Source organism: Botryllus schlosseri, chromosome 3 (assembly GCF_051294905.1).
Source record: "Botryllus schlosseri isolate E-star chromosome 3, Bs_hap1, whole genome shotgun sequence".
NCBI classification, from domain to species: domain Eukaryota; kingdom Metazoa; phylum Chordata; class Ascidiacea; order Stolidobranchia; family Styelidae; genus Botryllus; species Botryllus schlosseri.
The window spans coordinates 22,936,999-22,957,800 of record NC_137238.1 but is presented as its reverse complement, the minus strand read 5'-3'; the positions used below and the strand labels follow the sequence as shown (position 1 = coordinate 22,957,800).

General features: G+C 39.3%; 1 protein-coding gene across 1 annotated transcript in view; it reads left to right on the top strand.

Moving 5' to 3' along the window:
• Nucleotides 1–20,802, top strand: part of LOC145436131 (uncharacterized) — a 186,184-nt gene that overhangs the window by 115,286 nt on the left and 50,096 nt on the right. The window lies entirely within an intron of this gene.

Genomic DNA, 20,802 nt, shown 5'->3' with positions numbered 1-20,802 from the left:
TAGTAAAGAATTGGAAAGTACATTGTTCATCAACAATCGTATCACAAAATATGCTGGTAGCATGTCCCCTGATTTATCAGAACACGTGTATCACGCTCGGTGAAAAGCTCGCCCTTAACTCATCCGCTTAAACTTGATGTTCACCGATCAAAGGCCATTAATTCTGCCATCGGCAAACATCTGCTAGATAATCCGATTTGTGCGAATAAATGTAGGGACGACAGATTTCGCGTCGAAAGGAGGGACCCTTCACACTTCCATTTGAACGCCTTAGAGTCGACTTTTATCAAAACTCAGTCAACAAAAGGGGTTCGTGTACCACCTAAAGATAGTACATTGAACGCTCTCTCATTCGAGATTTCATGCTGCTGACGTCATATTTTGTGATAGGATAGTTGATAAACAATATTCTTTCCAATTCTCTACTATAGTTGCTGACGATTACCCCTGACGAGTGTCAGCCGAAAATATTCGGGTTCATTTCAATATGAATATACTATTCAATTAGGAATCAGTAAAAAGTTGGAATAAATCCAAACTGAGCCAAGGGTAAGCAAACGTTGCACAGTTAGTTCAGAAGCGTATCGACGGCCGTATCTACGAGGTCGTCGTCTTAGATACCGAAACATGAGACCAACATTTTAGTGAAGTGAACGAGATCATACAATAAGGGTCAAATCTTTCATCGCTATCAAACTAATGATGACACGAGATTCCTTAAACATCCAATCACAACACAATCGAATTCCCTTAATATAAAACCTGGAGGATGATGTGGCTTCTCCGTAAGTCGAAAAAATGCACCGCTAGTGGTAGTCCACATGACAGAGGAATACAGACAATCCACAGGATATCTGACGGGCTTTTACTGGACGGAATTGACCCAAATTTGGTGTGTATCGTTTTTTAGGCCAGCTGACAATGTTATCATTAAGCAATTGAAATTTGTGCAGTGATCCGCAGTTAGACGATGAAGTTTTACGCTGGATATTCTGCCTGCCGCAAACCTATACGTTAGGGTTGTTCAGAATTGATCGACTTTCAAAACGTCGTGGTTTTCAGTCCGATTCCCATGCCTTATACCATAAAAACATGTTCTAGGTACTTTTTTTCGTAATTCATCCCTTGCATCCGTGTGCACATTGAGCTGGAAGAATATCGGCTAAAAATAGGGGATTCCCCTAAAATTTGAGTGTCGCTATTCGGACTAGGCTAGTAAAACGTCATATATAAGCTGGTTTTATGTAGCTATTGCGGTTGGAGTGCTACATAACCTCACTATAGAAAGTATTGTCAGTTCAGGACACCATTTTCATGTCCCACACTGTCTTAGAACTCCTCAAAACTGCCTAAAACTGATAGTCATTTTGTTGGATCACCTATCCTACACTCCTCAACCCTACCCGAGATTGGTCATCAATTGCCGGGATCACCACGTGCAAGAATACAACTGTAAATGTATCATTCACTCACAGCCACATTATAAACATCACATTGTTCAAAGGAAACGAAACAAAAAGGCAAAGAAACAGATCAACTTGGCAAATACTACTTAAATCAGGTCCGGATGAAATGGTTGCTTTAGAGAAATCGGCATATCTGTTCCCGTTATCTTCCACGGCTTGTAAGAGGCTCGCTCGCTGTTCTTTGTCATCTGTTTTGAAAGCATCAAAGTCGGTATTCAATTTCACCAAACACTCTGCTGCGCCGTTAACTATTTCAACGCTACTCACAAATTCTTGAGCAGTCACGAAATGCGAATCAGTATGCCATTCCGAAACTGGAAGACTAAACCAATCATGTTCGACATGTATAGCATTGGATAGAAACCATGATTCCGGTTCAATTAAAGCAATCATACTCATTGACTCAGAGACAGAATCAGAGATTAGACTCAGAGGTATAGCCTACCTCTGCAAAATTGTTCAAGGATTGGCATTTGCAGCAATTTAGCAGCCATCGCTTCCTTCACTTTGTCAGGAATCTTTGGTTTAGCCGAGAACATTGTTGATACCACCGTTTCCTCGGTGAGATGCCAATGATGTTCTCGCATCTTTTTATATGCCACATCAGCAACTGTGAAATCGCACAATGAAAAGTCTGTCATGCCATGAAGAAATTTGAGATCAATATACTGTGCGTCACATGCATTACCAGTTTACAACTATGCTGGGACATAAAACAGGGCAACTTTCTAATGAACTCTTCAGAATAGCCCATTTGCTCTCTCCACATGAACATTTTTGACAGTACAGCACTTGACTCATCCATCCAGTGCTATTAGTAGCACCAGGCTTGCGAAAACGATTATCAATATATTGGGCAGCTACAATCGCCAAGGTGCCTGTTGCACATTCTCTGTAGTCATTTATTATCAAGACTTCTTTCTGCTTTCCATTATATGGCTTCATAAGTGGAATTATTTCTTGCTTAGCTTCATCAGCTTTGATCGCCAACCAGCTGCATTCATCAAACTGAAGTGTTTTAGAGGTTCTTAATTGATCAATATCTTTCCACTTCTTGGAAGGTATTAAAATCTGTGTTTTCAGGGCCTGTGATCGCAGATCCAAACACACTTCACTTCCAGACCTCCCCGGATGACTAGTTCATAAATATGATGGCGACAAGCAGAAGTAGAAAGTAGAAAACTTTCCTGTTTATCAATTCTTCAAGTAACAGAACCGCACCTTTATTTTTTCCATTGTTTGAGGGTGTTGTGTCAAACACAAGAGCTCTGACATTATTTGTTAAATTATAAAGTTCCAGCAGTTCAGATGACAGATCAGCCTGTGCTTTTCCTGTAGCACTCTCCAGAGTTCGATTGCCAAGAAGTTTGCCTTTCTCAAATGCGTTGGAATACGCAGACTATGCCAGCACTGCCAAGGCCCCAAATTTCCCTCCGAAACGACTTCTAGTGAGCTTTGCATCCCAGTGCAATGCAATGTGCCAAGTTGATCTGTTTCTTTGCCTTTTTGTTTCGTTTCCTTTGAACAATGTGATGTTTATAATGTGGCTGTGGGTGAATGATACATTTACAGTTGTATTCTTGCACGTGGTGATCCCGGCAATTGATGAACAATCTCGGGTAGGGTTGAGGAGTGTAGGATAGGTGATCCAACAAAATGACTATCAGTCTTAGGCAGTTTTGAGGAGTTCTATGGCAGTGTGGGACATGAAAATGGTGTCCTGAACTGACAATACTTTCTATAGTGAGGTTATGTAGCACTCCAACCGCAATAGCTACATAAAACCAGCTTATATATGACGTTTTACTAGCCTAGTCTGAATAGCGACACTCAAATTTTAGGGGAATCCCCTATTTTTAGCCGATATTCTTCCAGCTCAATGTGCACACGGATGCAAGGGATGAATTACGAAAAAAAGTACCTAGAATATGTTTTTATGGTATAAGGCATGGGAATCGGACTGAAAACCACGACATTTTGAAAGTCGATCAATTCTGAACAACCCTACTATACGTACTAGGACTTGAGACGGGCACTGATCGGCAGCGACCGGGCGCCTGTGTGACAGTCAGGGTAAATCGAACCAGAGACGTCTGGTGTGCACCTGATGCGTAGCCTAATTACTGAGCTATACGGCAGTTGCCTTATGGTGCCAAAAAACGTCACAATAATCTCAAGGCGAAGAACGAGGTGACGAGTGGCCCCGGCTCAGGCGTTCCGGTTCCAACTTCCAACATGTTACTGATGTCCAGCTCGTTCTACATTAAAGCAATGAATGTCGGTAAAATTTGTTCTCCCGACATGCTCACAAGAGCTTAAATAGATGATGTTTACGTTATTGCTTCTTCTACTGAACGCCCGCGAAACCCAGTTACAATTTTGAATATTCGCCGTCTATTTCTCGTAATTGATTAAGTATCTAGAAGTCAAGATACGATTGTATCTGACATAGGTAGGGTATAGCCTACAATAGTCCTAGTCTGCCAATTCGATCTGCCAAACGTATCTTGCGAATAAGGTATTTCACTAGCTTCCTAATTTGCTGTTAGCGTTAGTCGATATTGAACCTTAAATAGGTTATACAAACTACCATCAAAGAAAACAACCTATACTGAAATGGCATACCATTACCTGCACTCAGTATATACTAGCTTAACTGTGTGCTAACAGCGTGCTACCTGCGTTCGGTATATATGATGCTGCAAACTTCATTTTAGAACATGTTCGCGGTCACAGAGAGAGAAAACAAAGCTAGAAATCGAGAAGCGTGAGCGATAAGCTAATCGAGTCGCGTGTTGTTTCCGGCCATCGCTGTATTTGCTGCGCGAGGCACAGTCAGCGATCAAGTGTCGATGGAATATTGTGAACTCAGATATATATTTTGCAACAACGGGTGTAACAGGTTCTCATGGTATTTTCTGCGCTTGCTCTAGCCACAGAAATGCATTACGAATCATTTCAGGTAAATCGCAATCAACTGTTACTGAAAAGATACAACATACTCGATTGCGATGTGCGGAGTACGCAAAGTTGGTCAAAGTACTCCTATTCAACTAAAAGTAGAGGTAAGACGGAATAGTTTCACTTACATAAAACTAGAAAGTAGCGATATCCGAAACATGTCGAAACTACTTCAAGTCGAAGTAGAAAATGAGAGAATCTTAAAAGCACTCACGCAAGATAGTTTTGCCCAGGGTTCAGCAAACTTTTGTAGGTTAATCGTTAGTGGCGACTTTCGAAATTGCAGATGCATGCAGTTTCGATTCTACATATAGGTACAATGATAGAAAATATAGTGAGCAAAACTTACCTCAGTACTCCGAAGAACAGGCGTAGGCTACTTTGGTAATAATCACCTCTGATGATACGCTATCTACAGGCGAATCACCGTGGAAGGTTATACATTAGGGGTCGGGAATATTTTTCGTCAAAACTGATACATTGACCCTTTATTTTCAATTTTTAATTTGCAAAGATTTATAGACCGATGTAAATCAACGGTACGTCACAATTGAAGAGTTGAAGACGAATCGGATCGGAGTTCATCGGATCGGAGCTCATCATATCGGATTCGTCGTGCGTGCCATATTATCTGTATAGAAGCGGATGTAGTGGATTCAGACTGTGACATCACAACGACTGTGGGTGCATTGTTATGCTCGAACAGTGACGTGGGGTGAGGCTCATGACTAGTGAGGCACTGACTCCCCTCACCGCGCATACACACTCACGTAAAACATACCTCATAAAGCAAACCTGGGCAAAGTGCGGCCCGCGGAGCTATTCTGAGAGACCCGCGAAAGGTTGGTAGGAATTTAAATATAAAAGTTTTTAATGATGCTGCGTGGAACCGTGGACTAAAACCATCGGCTTTGTAAACTGAACTGGAAATTCGTTTACTTTCAGGTCTTTTCATTATCATACCGCGATCACCCAGCCTACTTACCTCGCATTCGTATTCAAGATTCAAAATAAAGTCAATGTAGCAAATATTGCGGTAACAACTAAAGTCACAAGAATTCACCAAACCTTTTTTGCTGCCAATGTCACATTACGCGTCTGTATTTCAAATGGTTACGTGATACGTTTCCAACTCCATTATTCGTGAAAAAAATACACTCATTGCCCGTGATTACTACGAGTCATCATCACCTATAAAGGATGAACGAGCGTGTCAAAAAGAGGAAGCAAAAATCTGAAATTCAAAGAAAATTGGGGGCACTAAATATTTGTTAACTGGAGTCAGGGTTAAAGTCGTCTTTTTAGTAGTTAGTGGCAAGCAGGCCGCAGAGTTTAAGAAGCATTATTTAAATCGGTCCTATGACAAAAACACGAAAACATGCACTCGGTCAAGGGAGGGAGAATTTCATAAGAACTACGAGCTTTGCTTAACAACAAGGATGTTTCGCAAAGCAGCGCACTGCTCAAAAGGCAGCGACAAGGACAACAAGCTTTGTGGTATCCCAACTATATTTTAATGTCTTGATAGAAAAACGCGGTCAGACAAAATTGATGATGTATAACATTGTTTCCAGATATGACGGCAAATAAATATTATTTTTTGGTAATTAATCGTCAATTTCTCATTCCCTATTATCAACACATCCACTGAGCAGCATTTAATAACAGTATAATTCCCCGCTTTCAACTAAAAAATATAATTAATACGGGTGAGAAAACAGCTAAACTTTTTGACTCTCTGCCCGCCAACGTATTTTCTGCTTCTCATTTGGCCCGCGGAGAAAAATAATCGTCAAACCCTCTTATAAAGATACTCAAGGATAACAACATCAGCAAGGGTCGGCGAGAGCATTTTAATATTTTCTCTGCACCTTGTTATCCGCTACAATTCTATATTCCTCAATACATATTTCATTTTGCCTTTATTGAAATATTCAGTTATTTTATTCGATTTAATACAGGGGTGCGCAATTATTTTCTTCCGCGGGCCAAATGAGAAGTAGAAAATACGTAGGCGGGCCGAGTGAAAATTTTTAGCTTTATTCTCCAGCGTATTTTTTATTTCTAAATTACATTGGTAATAAATGCTGCTGAGTGAATGTGTTGATGTTAGGTAATGAGAAAGCGGCGGTTAATTAAAAAATTTCTATGTGCTGTCATGATTTGAAACAATGTTAAACATGATCCATTTTTACCTCTCTTCCGAACCCTATTCACGTTCTTCTATTAAGACACTAAAACAGTGGTTCTCAAACGATATTTAGACACTCCCCCCTTTATGATAGTTAAAAATTTCGCACCCACCCCCCTATCATGATATCACAACATATTCAAAAGAGAAACCAGCATGCTAGCAATCCCAACGGATAGTTTGATGGCATGAAAGGTTATGGTTGTTGATGAGAGAATTATGTAATATCAAAGTGGTAAAATAAACAGAGCAATAAACTATAAGCTGGGGTTAGATCGCGCGAGGCACCAAATTTTTTTTCATTCAACTTCAGCTTCGCGCCTCCCTTCAGATGCATTCACGCCCCTCAGTTCAAGAATCACTGCACTGAAATGTATATGATATAGCTGGATTCCGAACAGTGTGCAGCTCAAATAGCCTTTATGTAGAGCGAATTTACAGTGTTTCTTAAATTCGCCCTCCCTTGACCGAGTGCTTCGTGCTCGGCAAAAACCAAAACGACGGGCTTACCCTTAATTAGGTTAGAATTAGATTAATGAGATTTCGTACTACTTGAGAGTGCAACTAGGATTATTTAGTTGTCAAAGTCTGCACGGTATAGTGATACCATATGCTAAAAATAATTAAATTATTGTCATAAATAAATGAAGAGAATCTAATTATGTTCATATCAAGATAAGTTAGTGAATAAACGCGGCTTGCCGCCCTCATCGATGCGAATAATGCACTTTAATTTCTAGAAGATGAACGTATATTTGTTCGTCAAATCGCGATAAGAGATGGTGTTTCTCAGAGTGCGCGATGAAATCGACGTTTCTAACGATGAGGTCGAATTTGTTCATCTAATAAGGATTGTTACTTTGGTGAAATCAGCACGCTGCGCGAAATACATAGTAGTGATCACTTTTATCGGACTCGACAATCAACCGGCAAAGTTATGCTGATAACGAAATTGCAGATATGCCGCAAACCCGCAATAATTGCAATTACAGGGTGCGGTTGTCATACTTAATACCCAGATTCGGCATTGGCAACGAGCATAATGTGTTTAGACATTGGCATCAGTTTTATTCAAAAAGATACATAAACACAAACTGTTTCGGGAAAGTGTTTCTGCAGACAGTAGTAAGGCCTGCACGCGGACGCGCTATATCAAACCCCCGACGATAGTGCACATGAGATATCGATAACCCATTTTGCATACAAATGATTCTCGCTGATTTGCAGTAGGCCTACGTAGCATCGATAATAGGAATTAGTGAATTGGCATTTAAAAAGGACGGGATTTCTAGTTATAAATGAGAAACTCCCGGGCCATGCACGTCGGGTTTTTATGCTGACAACGCACTGGTTAATACCAGCCCGGGGCCTACGTCGGCATCAATCAACCAATCAAATTTGATCGTGGTGCGCTTTTATTTATCCACGTGTTATTGCAGTAAGAACAATATGGGCGCATGCCGTGACCTTTTCAATAGAAATGCAAATGTCGATGGTTTGAAATTCGATCCGTGACATGGTTGCGCTCGATAGAGTCCGTCTAGCAATGAAGTTTATTGGAATATAGAATGTTGCCGTTATTATTATTATTATTGACATATTACAGTGGTGCTTCTCGCCTTTTCCAGGTTATGTGCACCACGACACTAATTTTAGTAATGTTCATGTTTCTTGGTCTTTGGTAATCTTGGGGGCGACTTCTTCAAACTTTCGCTCATTCAGTTGTCAGACTCTCTCGCACCCATGCGCCCCGTCCTGGTCTTTGCTGTCAACTTGTAAGCACGGCTCACTTTCAGTCTGGGCGTTTCAAATCACTGCAACTGCAGTGAGGTCGGCGATGAGGAGCCCAGAGAGACCTCCTACACGTAGAAGTTAGTCCGGGATTCGCACCACTGCTAGTGGTGTCGTGACGCTGATGCTTAACCAACTGCGCCACTCGCTTCGCCTCCCCAGAATGTTGACAGTCAAACGAATCGAATAAATTCAGAATTTGCGCCATCGCGAATCTCGTTTTGCATAAATTTTTGACAACGTAATTCAACGGCGTGTACTGCACAATGCGCAGCATTAACAACAAATCAAACACTGACAAATGACACCGAGGGAATACGAGAGTATAGAGCAGACAAGGATTAGTAGCCTTCAGATGATAGCAAACGAGATAGCGCGCATCTAATCAGTAATTCCACAAGTTGCGTACAGCGCTAATGCCCAAACCCGCCTTCATCTAACATGGAATGGGATGGCTGGAATAAAAGCTTTTGAATTGCAGGAATATCCCTCACCTGTCTATTATGATACTTATTAATCCTTCACCTATTTATTATGATTCTACTTGTTTGCAGGGAAATGAAGACGATGAAATTCATGTCCTGCTCAAACTGCAGAAGGCTCTCACAGACAAAAAATAAAGTCGAACCATGGTTTGAGTGCGATTTGTCTTTGTCAGGTAAGATTTGCTACCGGTCTAGTATGGATCTGCTTCAGTTTAGATATATATAGAAGTTCCATAAAATAGAATCTTTAATATGATCGAAATTCTTGAGCTGTCCCAAAACGAAGGTATATTATGCTATGCTAAACACTGCGCTCGACGTAATGGAGCTGCAGAATTTCGTATTAAGACCAACTGACGTGGCTGCGCGTAATCCATTCTTAACCCGTTGCGAAAATATAGAAGTCGCGGCGAGTAAAGCGATGGTGACGTTATCGCACCAGAAATTTCGCAACGGGTTAGGAAACGCGGAAGTTCGAGCGTAACGGGTCTTATGCGAAATTCATTTAATTTACACTCTAAGTTTAGACGTGTTGTTAAACCCGGAAAATTGAACACGAAACGTGATCCAAAAATTGAACGCTTAGAAGTGTTGCGAAGTGATTAAATTAAAAGTGTTGACCTAACAAGTGTTCAGTCTCAAAGTGGCTGGTTGACTAGTCACCAGAACGCAGGGCTCAAAATAAAATCAGATTTTATTGATTCATTAATAAATGACACTTATGATACCCAACCTGGGTGAATAAATATGTGCAAACATTAAAATGTTCACTAGCTTCTGTGACAGGGTTTCATAAATTCAAATCAGCAGTTGAGACCGTTTCCGGATTGGTCCATGAAATCACGAACATCACAAATGATTCAGAGCAAACACACTGCAAATATGATGCAACTCACTCAATCATGGGAATGAAAACGAATGCATTGGGATAGTGATAACAAAATATCATTTGGTATCCTAAGCTTTCGTGACAGGGCATGGATTCATTGGTTACGTTCATTAGCGGAAAATATGACCAACACAAATCATTGCAACTTATTGAAAACTGATCAAATTATGGTTTGTAAATTCAATATTTAATATTAACAAACAAAACAATATATATCAGTAACACTACCGTGAAAACCAGCCATAAGTATTTGTTGACTCTTTATGAAATTGGGCCTGCTAACCAGGCATCAAAAATATTCTAGTGCTTGCATTACAAGTATTTGTATCAGGTTGATACCAATCACTTTTAGGTTAAACTACTGAGAACTAATTAGGTTAAACTACTAAGAACTACTGAGTAGTGAGTACATACAAATTTTGCAGATTTATATAAAAGATTTTGTTGTCCTGTCCATTCTGTTGCAAAAAAATCAAATCTGGAAGTGATTAAGGCAGTGTGGTTCTCAAACTTTTTGGACAGGCCCCCTTTAAGGTGGCAAAAAAATTTCAAGCACTCCTTATCGTCATATCATAAAATAAAAAAAGATAACACTGGAAATCCCAACGGATAGTTTGATGGAATCGAAGGTAATGTTGATGAGAGAATATTCAAATATGAAATTCTCACTATAGACAGAGAGATAACAATGAGTTGGAGGTAAATCTCGCGGAGCGCGAAAACATTTCAGTTGACTGCTGCGGCATTGCACCCCCTTCAAATGCTTTCACGCCTCCTGTTTGTGAACCACTTCTTTAGGGTATGACAAATCGAATGCACAGCAGCTCAAAATATCAACAATCTTTCTGAATACTTCATCTTCACTGAAGAATTTCATATTCTTGCCATCAGCTGCAACCCAGGCTTGATGAATCTCTGATTCGTGGCGTGCCATGGTGTCTTCATCTTTTTACTGGTCGACTTCAAGTGGTACTCCTTCAAAATATGATGGAATAACAAAGTTTTGAACATGCCAAGGAAGTTTCCAAATTTAATGCAGAAATAAATATAGATATTACAGACAGGTACGTTACAGAAGCACAGGAATGGCGCTAGGCTATGTGAAATCCTATCAATCACCGACTAAGTATAGAATTAGCAAAACGACTAATAAAAATATCTTTTATCTAAATTGGTATGGCCCACAAAACAGAAACAATACCTGATTCACTGATAAGACATGTACTCGGGTCTTGGATTATATCCGTTTGTCTCTCAATTAGGCTTGCAAAAGAAGACAGTTGCCTTCATCAACCTCATTTTGCTGAAAATAAAATAGATCACAAACAAGATCAGACACTACATATAGTAAAATAAATTGTATAGATGGGGTTAGAATCAATGTTTCCTCTAATTTTCACGAGTCTGCAGACTCTGCACACACTCACCAACTCACTGCGCGGTCCCTTGCACTAAAAAAGGTCATCAGTTCTGATTTTTAGCGCGCAGCATAGATTTTCTGTGCGCAGAGAGCGTGTCAGCACTGCACAATTGCGCACATTGCGCAGCTTAGATGGAACATTGGTTAGAATCGTTGTTCCTATGGGTTGAGATTTCCATTATAATAATTGACATAGGCTTTACATATAACTTTCATTCTAAGATCCTATAGCTGCTTTGAATTTAGGCGAGAAAATATATCAGACATAGGACACGTCAATTATCTTTAGTACGAAAACCTTGTGACATCTTATCAAAGGTGTCGAGTACTTTTCCTTCATTGCAGTAATTGTAGCTGTTGTCAATCTTTCAAAATACTTCTATCGTGAATAAATTTAATTACCGCAATTAATTGGAATTAGCAGGTTATGGGAAATGCTCCCAATTTGACGTTCACCTAGTCCGTTATAGTTCAGTAAGCAATAGTTTAAATACAAGTTACACGAGCTCATTACGTTCAACTACACCTCTGTTCAATGTACACAGATGAAGCCTTTTTCAGCTCATGGCGTATAGTTCGTAGGCTAGCCTACTAGATAGGATTGCAAAAAATCAGTACATTACATAATCAATGGTGATATATAAAATTATTAAATAGGCTTACATAATCACATGTTTCCATGGGTTCTTGAGACAAACGTATGTATCGCATAAGGTGACTGCACCAGTACAGAATTCGTCACGAATGACTCCTCACGTCACTGTAAACATTGACTGATAGCGCAGGCACAGTAGAACCACTGGGCTCTTTTCAAAGAGTTGACATCAGTTGGACGACTTCGACGATCAATCCAAGACTGTTGAAAAGAAAATAGTTGTTTCATTCGCAATACAGGTGAACTATTCAGTATTCACGCAGATATCAGACTGGATACAATTGTGGGTGACAGAAAGGTGTCTTTCATACAATATTAAGTAATGGAATGGAAAGTTGCACGCGGCATTAACACCAATTTTAATCTAGCAGAGGTGCCATACTTCTTGGATTGGTAATCGTTTTAGTAAAATTTTACCAGCAAACATTCATAAGAGTTTTAATGACGAAGGTAACCGAATACAGTAGAATCAAATTCATTATCTAAGGATATACCAGTTTACTTACAAAACACCGCAATGATACCACTATTCCATACCGCAAATGCATTTATATTTTTGCCATCAGCTGCAACCCAGGCTTGATTTGTGGCGTGCCATGGCGGCTCCATCTTTTCACTGGTCAAATCCAAATGCTGCTCCTAGAAAATATGATAAATACCAAAGGAAAATTCTATATTTTATACAGAAGGAAATATATTTATTTCACACAGGTAGGTTACAGAAGCGCAGGAGAGGTGCTCAGCTGCAAGTAAAATCTTATGACTACATAATACAGGGCCGGGCAACATACGGCCTGCGGGCCGGCGAGAGTTTCTATCTTGAAAGTGGGATTTTATATGACAGTATTGACCAGTTTTATGGGTTACAGAATGAATCCAAGTTTGCAGACCTGAGAAATATGGTCATGGCACAACTTGTTGCATTAGATTCTACAATCTACATACATTTGCGAGCAAACATTTTAAACCATGAACATCAACAAGACAAGGCTGCGTTCCAATATAACTGATGTTCTGTTCACGTGCAGTCTTTACAAATGGTTTTTACACACGACATGCACCCAGAGCCGAAAGAACTTGTTGACAACTTTGATCGATCACAGATTTCTGATTGACTACAGTAGCTATTGAAGTACATTGTGTTAATGAATTCGTCAAATACTGTTGGTGGTCTCTATTCTTAAAACTACATTAAATATGAAGTATTACTTGTATAGTTGGATAAATGCGTGATTAAGGTATGGCCCGCCAAGTACTTCATTTTCTCAAATCAGGCTCGCCGACTGTAGAAGTTGCCCGCCCTTGGCATAAGACTAAGATTAGCAAAATGACTTATAAAAATATCTTTAATCAGGTCTGTTTTTTTTTTCGGCCAATTTGACATTGACATGTTGGACGCACGGGCAGCCGAGGAAATGGAGAAAATGCAACTTTGCATCAAATTTATAGCAAAACGTTGTATGCCTATTTAGATTTGTTTTGGCCACAAAACAGACGGATTACTTGAATCAACGATTGATAAGACATCCACATATGTCTTGCATTAGATTCGTTCTCCTCTCAAGTTGGCTTGGAGAAGAACCTTATTTTGCTGAAAGTAATATTGATTGAAAACGATATCAAAAAATAAATGAATCAAATTCTATAGATGGGGTTAACTTGATGAATAGATTATGCATCTCGAGCAATGATAGAACCGTTGTCGATACGGGTTCAGATTTTCATTATAACGCTTTACCTAGGCTATTCCATATATAACTTCCAATCTAAGATTCTGCAGCTGCTTTGAATTAAGACTAGAAAATATATCAGACACAGGACACATCGATCCTCTTTAGCACAAAAACGTTGTGACATTTTATTGAAGGTGTTGTGTACTTTGACTTCATTGCAGTAATTGTAGATGTTGTCAATTCTTTCTTTTCTGATTAAATTTATGGTACGTAATCGATTGGAATTAGCCGGTTATGGAAAATGCTCCCAAGTTGATGTTGACCTAGCCCAGAGGTTCTCAGCCCTTTCTTGGCCGTGGCCCATTTTCCGATTTGAAAATGTGCTGAGGCCCACCTCTTGTCTTTGAGTCATAATCCTGTTCAATGCGTGGTAATCAACAGCGGCAATATGCCTATTTCTCTAAAATATGCGCAATTGCGCATTTTTCACTCAATTTACTGATGATTTTTAAATCTACACATCCCGGGACACGAAATCGCGCCAAGCGCGAAGAAATTTTTCAAGTTGAATAAATATGCTCCAAAAAATAATTTTGGGCCCCTTCGAGCTCCCCCAATTGGGTGTCTGGGTGCTTCAGTTACAGCCTCGTAGATTATAGGCAAAAACTTCTGAGAATATTATGATCGTCCGCTGCTCCATTCGCGTCGCGAAACACAATGATGAAATCCCCGCATCAACTGTGTGTCTGGGATTTTAGTTCCACTATTGTGGGGAATAATTTAATCATTCTGGGCTAGCTTCAAATAGTTCATTGGTGAATGGGGTCCTTCAGAGAAGTGGAGAATGATTTTTTTAATATGCATACTGTACAATGTGCAATATATGTCTTGTACCAAAACAACCGAAGTTGCGATGTAAGAATATTCAATCCATCGATACAATCAATTCATGTGACTCTCACATTATGTAGGCACGCAGGAAATTTTAAACCGACTCCAAAGAATATTGTGCTCCGTTAAATCCTCAATTCATTACGATTCGTTGCGGTGGTGCAGTATACCTCCACCAGAATTTGCAATTATGGCCATTTTTATCTTACAATAATACGAAGTACAGTAAATCTATACATCAATTACACTTCATTGCCAGTTCATTGCTTAGCCCCTATCAACGGCATACGACGTATGAACCTGCCAGAATATTTGTTTACTTCAGCATTACCTGCCAGTTATTATATACTCAAAATTAGTTTAGTTGCTGTTAGCCGTAGGTTGCCATAGCCAGTGGAAAAAGCCGCCGTTTCTCTTCAACGTTTTCGACTTGTACATGCTGACTCCATACGTGCCACTACGTCTAATTAGAGTCGGATGAAAAGTTTTATCTAGCCTACTTATAATTAGATAATATATTTTGTAGCGATTAACATAACAAATATAACTTAACTTACATTAATTCCGAAATTTACTAAATAAATTTGTAGCCCACCTCAAATGCTCCTGTCGCCCACCAGTGGACTATTCCCAGCTCCAGCTGGTACACGAAATCCTGTCAACAGAAGGAGTTCGTGTACCAGTTGCATGGGAATAGTGCACTGAACGCTCTCTCTCTCTCGCAATTTCATGCTGGTAACGTCATATTTTGTGATACGATTGTTGATATACAATGTTCTTTCCAATTCTCTACTAATTGCTGACGATTACCCCTGACGAGTATCAGCCGAAAATATTTGGGCTCATTTCAATATGAACATATACTATTCAATTGTATATTGACGTTCTGTACCTCCAAGGAGTTCTGTTATTACTGTATAAAATACTGTCTTACTGTGTCAAAAAATTGTTGTTTTCAATTTGTATTGTCATATTTATAACGGCAACTTACACTGTTTATTTTAACGTACATTCTATAACTGTTTCCTTTAAAATGAAATATTGTTTCGAGAAGAGCCTGCGGAGGTATTTCAGGTACATAATTTGGAGCTCTGCTGCGATAGGTACGGACATGCCACTTCAGACCACACAATATCATGACATAGGGGAGATGTGGTACCGATGGATCAAAAATTGCAAAATGAGCTCTGGCCCTCAAATATTCAGCCGAGAATAGCAAATCTTTTGCTGTCTCAACACTTCGATACAAGCTCTACCTATCGCGGACATTTACCTGAATATCCGCCTTTTCAAAAAATATTTATAAACGTTTAAAATTTGTTGCTCGAACGTGTCATCGGTCCCAACCCGGTGGGTCCAAAGGCACACGACCATGGGACCTATGAGACATACGCTCAAAAACTCAGATTTGTTAACTTGTTTTGTTGTGTACTATAAGCTAAGCTACAGCAAGCCAATGATGAATGTTTCGTCACGACCTTCAAGAATAAAATAGATTATATCAACTCAAATGTTGGCATAAAATCATATTTTGATTTACGCCTAACCTTACAAAATTAATGCCACATACATATTACCCGCAAATCGACATTTTGACTTTCAAATACCTCGTAATAGCGATAAAACACCACAGGTAACTATGATTTACAGCCTATATATATGTAGGCGAGTTTCTGTTGTTAAGTGATTAGTTGGTCCATCTATTTTGCTTGATTTGGCTATGGTACCATAGGTCCCCCGCCCCATAAATATTGTAATTGACTGGAAAATAGTCCACCCGAGGATGGTATTGATTCAAAAAAGATGTGCCATTATATACCCTGATACAAGCCCTATACTTCACATCAAAAATTATGGCGGGTTTGTTAGTCTGAAAGGTGATATAGAAAAATGCAAATGTCGATCCAAATTTACTTTACACCCCCTAAAACGTAAATCGTTCGTCACAGACCCCATAACTCACGCAGGTCGAATTTTTTTGCATGTGAGGAAAGATTCTGTCAGCATGTAATTGTAGACAAATTCACGGAGTGTAATCATGGAATTATCATGGGGAATTTTTCAAGTATTTTCGGTCCCAGTGATCCATCGGTACCACATCTCCCCTACATCGCTATCACACAATGTGGCATCTAAAAAAAATCGAATATTGTGTGTTTTCTGGTGCATAAATGCACGTGTTTAAGTTTACAGTGTAGTAATTAGGCAGTTGTTCTATGGAAGACTGAAATGAATACGCGATTTCTTGCCTTCGCGGAATTGAGCGTCTATGTCAGCGACCTGCTCCTAATGGTGACTTGAAACCAACACAGCAGTCGGGATGTTATAATGCGGTATGTTGACATCCTCGACGTGTGCTGTCTTAAGGAACTATTTAATGGAAGTATTTAACACTGAAAATCTCAACATTTATTACAAATGTGATGGATAATACACATAATTTCAATCTACTCAGATTTGCCTCGCGGGCCGGATGAAATCATCTGGAGTGCTGGATGCGGCCCGCGGGCCGTATTTGTTGGACACCCCTGCTTTAGATTAAAGCTTATATGGTATTATTGTAGGAATATTAGTTTCACAATTTTTTATGCTTATTTATACTGTAAATACATTCTTCCTAGTAACACATCTAAGTTGCATACGTCTCACATTACTGTCCCTGGTGAATTTGATTTGTTTTCAACCCAAAAAGAAAGATTTAAAGTGAAAACTTCAGTATAAGAACGGACACATGAGAGAGTAGCGTGGTAAACAGTCGATCATTGCAATGCGCTCATAATCACGTGACTGAAGTCCTTCAAATTGCCCATCGCATAAGGTATATCCACTGCTCATGGATATGCATTGCTTTCAGTGAAGTGAAGTGGAAATTTTATGTTTCAGTAGTGGTAGGGAGTAAATATGAATCAGACTGTACTAAGGTTCAGAACTAATGATCTAGGACTAGTTTACCGCTGATCTTTATTACCTCGTGTGTCATGCTTCATATTTACACCAAGTGTTATGTTATTTACCCCGCTTTTTAACTGTACTCTGTTCAGTGTTCACATAGTACTCGCCTGTGTCAATGGAAGGAATTGGGAAAACAATTTGACTGGAGCCAAATTCTTCAGAAAGTCACCATAGTGGAACTGCAGCTAAACATAGTTGAAAACATCCCCATTACACGCCACCTGCATAAACTAATATATACGGTGTCACGGCGAAACGTCTTCGGTGCTTAAGCATAGGCCTACTTCTAACAAAAAAATTCAGGCAAAAGGAACACATGTTCGGTAAAAATTAGTTTCCCAATTTACTGTTCCAACATAAAAATAAATAAGTTGATGAGTCCAGGTGTACCTTCTTTCAAATTTTTAAAGCCAGAGATGCACCTCTAAAATTCACAAAATTCCAAAACTCGGAGAATGCCCCCACGATATGGAACCATTATAATAGGTCATTTACAATTATACCCAATTGGTATATCTCGCTGTTGCATTCCGATTGACCAATATCACGAAACTTTCTACGGCAAAGTCTCTTATTTCAAACTCGTGTCTGAAAAGCAATAGCACAGTGATTCTCAACAGGGGGTCCGCAAAGCCTCGAAGTAGTTGATAACCTAATTTGTATATTTTTAATTCGGATAAATACGAGGCAGTTTCGCTTTATTATTAGTAACACTCTCTAGAGCTCACATCAATAGAATGGCCATCTGAGAGGAAATATCCTACGATGCAGACTCATTTTATTTGCTAAATTGCCGATAGCCTACCGAGACAAACATTTTGCTGTTTAGAGATGTTTTGTTGCGAAGCGAGAAAAAGTCGGATGAGTAAGGTCACTCACGGTGACTTCGAAATGTTTACAAAAATGTTTACAAAAAATTTTCTCTCGTGATATACCGAACCATTTTCCATAATAACTTCCAGATAAGCTGCTAAACAGAAATGACCAGGCTTGACGATATATGTTCATTAAAAAATATTTTGTCAATTTTGGTGCCCTATTTGTTGCGATCATACCCTACCCAAAGTTTCCGTCGGAAGCGTTACGCGTTATTATTACATTCGCCACGACCTATATTTATGGAAATGGATTTCGGCACTCGTTTATATCAAATAGAAGGCGCTGATTTCCAAGACAAGACCACGTATTTCAAAAAAGGCAGTTGCAGGATTCGCTTTGTAATAATAGAAGTCTACGCAATTTTTACATGAAATAGTATGATCTTGTTTTCAAGAGAGGTCATTTTTTTGCTGTTTATCACTAACCATATAGTTTTCATTTGCCCAAAACATATGACGATTGCAGGATAATTCAGCTAGATTTTAACTAAACCTCGTCTGGGTCCGCGGAGTCCATGACGGCGCGGAAGGGGTCCGCGAAGACAAAAAGGTTGAGAACCACTGCAATAGCAGAAGTTACCCAGATTCACAATAAATATTTATTGTAGTGGTTTCGGTTTGTGTGAATTCATATTTGAATGGTATTGTTATTTTACACTCTATTGATGAACACTGAACAGTTCATTTTGTTCACCAATAACTCTATAGTAATGTAACAGATGTGTATTTATATAAGTAATGTGGGGAATTTTTGTCTTCGTGGTTCGGTAAACATTTGGGGTTACCCGACTAGCAAACGAGTGCACGGGTTATCCAGTTTAGCTCAGTGTTCAGCGGGCATTTGAATGATACGACATGTTAGACTACTGAAATATTATCAACCGACACAAATGTATGAAGCTTTTTACTGGCGCGTTTTACTATAAGCTTCATCGATTCGAACAGTCGACCATGAATAAATTTATTTTACCTGATTCTAAGTCCACGTTGTCGCTCCAATGATACGGGAATGACAATATATCTTGTAAAGATCGACAAGTGCAAAAGTACCGTTGTTTTAATTCTGAAGCCTCGATGTATCGGGAAGTAGCGCTTGACGGAATGACATAACTAATACCTATTGCTGTTTTAATTTGAACTGAAATATGAAGCTACGGGACTAGTGATCGTGTATCTCAGATTATGACGACGTTAAACAGAAAATAATTGACAATTATTGCCAATTAAAGTTGAACAGAAATATGACGACACACATGATGGTGTAACGGAGGGGGTTGACCACTATACTTCAAAGAGGATCTATATAGTCATTATTAGTGTGTTTGGACACTTTCATATTGCCATTGACCAGACTATGGGTGTTTCAAGTCTGCCACGGTGCAAAGAAAGTACTAGAATGCTGAAGGTTGAGGAATCAATTAATAGTGCCAAAACATGTATAAATTAAAGTAAAAATTTGATCTCAACACTTCAATGGAATGATTAAAACTAATGATGGAATCAGATGGTGATTCGTGACAAGGTTGTGTGGTGGAGGTTGTTCAAAAATATCTTGACTCAATTCCAACCAGTAGAAGCCGCGGCTAATCAATTTGAAATTTCGGCCTTTTTGGAAATAATAGTATTTACGGTGGCAAATTGTGGCGCTACGACATGACAAAATATCGTGTTACATGTATGCCTATTGTATAGTGTTTTTTTCGTGTGTTTCTATCTTGAGTGCATGTAATAGAGTTTGGATATAGACATCGAGAAACAGTTATTCGATGATATTGATCGATCATTAATGTATCACAGATATGTCGATGACTCCATCGCCATATTTACGAACGAATGTCTGTGTGGTAGGTTTTTGAGCAAATTGAATGGTCTTCACCCGTCACTGAAATTCACCATGGAAAATGAGATTAACAACTCATTAGCATTCCTTGATGTTTTTGTTGAAAAGACGGGTGCTAATTTTGTGACGTCAGTTTACCGTAAGCCTACATTAAGTGGGCAATACATCTCGTGGGATTCTTATTGCCCAGTAAAACGTAAATTTATTTTGATAAGAACTCTGGTGCACAGGGCTCTGGTGATTTGTAGTGGCGTCAAACTTAATTCTGAATTGAAAAAGATTCGGTCGATCTTTCTGTCAAGTGGTTATCCCGATCGTATCATTAAAATGACCATGGATCGTGAACTCAAAGATTTCAGGAAAGCTAACCCGTTCGGACCTAGAAAATGTCCTGTTTATTTGCATCTTCCTTGGATTGGGAAAGTATCCAACAGGTTTGAAAACCAGAATAAATCGTCAGTGAGGCATTGTTTTTCACAAGTAGAACCGCAGATAATCTTCATGGCGAAATCACTGATGCCTGCAACGCAAAAGGATGCGCTACCTGCGACAAATCAAAGCAACATAATCTATGAATACACGGGCTGATGTGATAGTCGGTATATGGGTCGCACGTCTCAGCGTTTGAAGCAAGAATTCGCCAGCATGTCCCACGGCAAATTAGAATAAGAAATGTTTCTCCAACTCCATCATCGCAGTCTGTTGACACA